This window comes from Gavialis gangeticus, unplaced genomic scaffold (assembly GCF_001723915.1).
Source record: "Gavialis gangeticus isolate Ggan-Ray unplaced genomic scaffold, GavGan_comp1, whole genome shotgun sequence".
In the NCBI taxonomy this organism is placed as follows: Eukaryota; Metazoa; Chordata; order Crocodylia; family Gavialidae; genus Gavialis; species Gavialis gangeticus.
The window spans coordinates 78,659,453-78,661,278 of NW_017729031.1; positions in this window are offsets into that span (position 1 = coordinate 78,659,453).

Below are 1,826 nucleotides of genomic sequence, written 5' to 3' on the forward strand. Positions count from 1 at the left end.
GATACCCCTACCTGACTCTGCAGGTTATGCCAACCCCCTGACAAACCGCCCCCAGCATGTGCAGTACTAGTTGTGCAGACCCCTGGGATTCACTTCTCCCCCTGTCACTCCATGAGCTATGCCAGCCACAAACAATTCCCTCTTCCCACTGATCTATTTTTGACTGATGCTAAGTTTGTCTCTACCCTGCACTGAGTCACAATTCTTGCTCTCCTGTTAACAGAAAGGTTATAATTCTTTCCCACAACAGGAATCAATAATGTCAAAATTATTCTAAATAAAACTGGGCTTAAGTTAGGACACAGTTAAATTAATGAAGCAGAACTATGTGAAGTCAGGGCTAGGGTCTAATCTCAAGAGGTATCAAAACCCTCTTACTATTTGTCATTACTTCTCATTAAAGTAGGCGGCTTTTCTTGCAAAGAAAAGCAAAATTGTTGCTACTATAAAGTGAGTAGTTGGTGCATCTGTGCTTCTGTCAGCATCCTAGAGTTTGCTGGTCACAACCCTGTATCAGTGAAGTCTACTCCCTGTCCCTGGCACCTGGTTGATTCTCACGTTCAGTTTTTGTACATGCCACATTACCGTTCTAGATATGTAGGCTAGAATTCTCAAAGGTCTCAAGCACTGATCTCTGTTCCCACTGAAGTAATCAGAAACCTTCCTACCAACTTTCATTGATCACAGCTGGGTAAGAGTACTTTTGCAAATCTTTTTAGATAGTACCTCTGCTCTCTGCAAGTCTATTCAAAACATGTAATGAAACTGGCTGTAGCTTACAAAAGCTCATGCCTCTCTGAACAAGTTAGTCTAGAAGTTGCTATCCTGACCTGTCTTCTGCTCAAAAGTCTTGGAGTTTACCATTATTTTCTTTTCCTTACTACTTTTTATGTATTCAATATGTGCTTTTGAATGAGACCTGAGTGTTGTGATAGACAACAAAATGAGTATGAGCCACCAATGTGATGCCATAGCTGGCAGAGGTAATCAAACACTGGCATGCATCTACCAAGGCATCTCAAGCAAGGCTAAGGATGTCATCCTCCCTCTCTACTTGGCCTTGGTGAGACTGCAGCTGCAGTTTTGAGTCCAGTTCTGGGTGCTCCAGTTCAGGAAGGATATGGAGAAGCTTGAGAGAGTCCAAAGGAGTGCCACGAGCATGATTAGAGGCCTAGAGACCAGGTTGTACAAGAAGAAGCTGAAAGACTTGGGACTGTTCAGCCTGGAGAAGAAAAGACTCAGAGGGGATTTGGTGGCAGCCTATATCAAGGTCTTACATCAGGGCCTAGGGGAGCATTTGTTCACCAAGGCCTCCCAGGGGAGGACAAGAAACAAAGGACACAAGCTGATTGAGGATTGCTTCAGGCTAGACATAAGGAAAAACTTCTTTATAAGTCAAGTACCGAGGGTTTGGAACAGGCTCCCCCCAGAGGTGGTACAGTCATCCACCCTGGTGATCTTCAAAAACGTCTTCATAGATTTCATAGACATTAGGGCTGGAAGGGACCTCGGAAGATCATCAAATCCAGCCCCCCGACCAAAGGGCAGGAAGTCAGCTGGGGCCATAGGATCCCAGCAAGATAAGCATCCAATTTGCTCTTGAAGGTAATGGTGTCTTGACACCCATCTTCCTGGGGTCATCTGATCTCAGCAGTCTTTCCTGCCCAAGTGCAGGGGGGCTGGGCCCAATGATCTGTAAGGTCCCTTCCAGCCCCTAACAACTGTGCAACTAAATCTCAGCATTTATTTATCAAATGCTTTTTAATTTCTGAAAAGTTCAATGTTCTGTTCTTCAAGAAAAGCCTTGGAATAACTGTTTAGTAGAA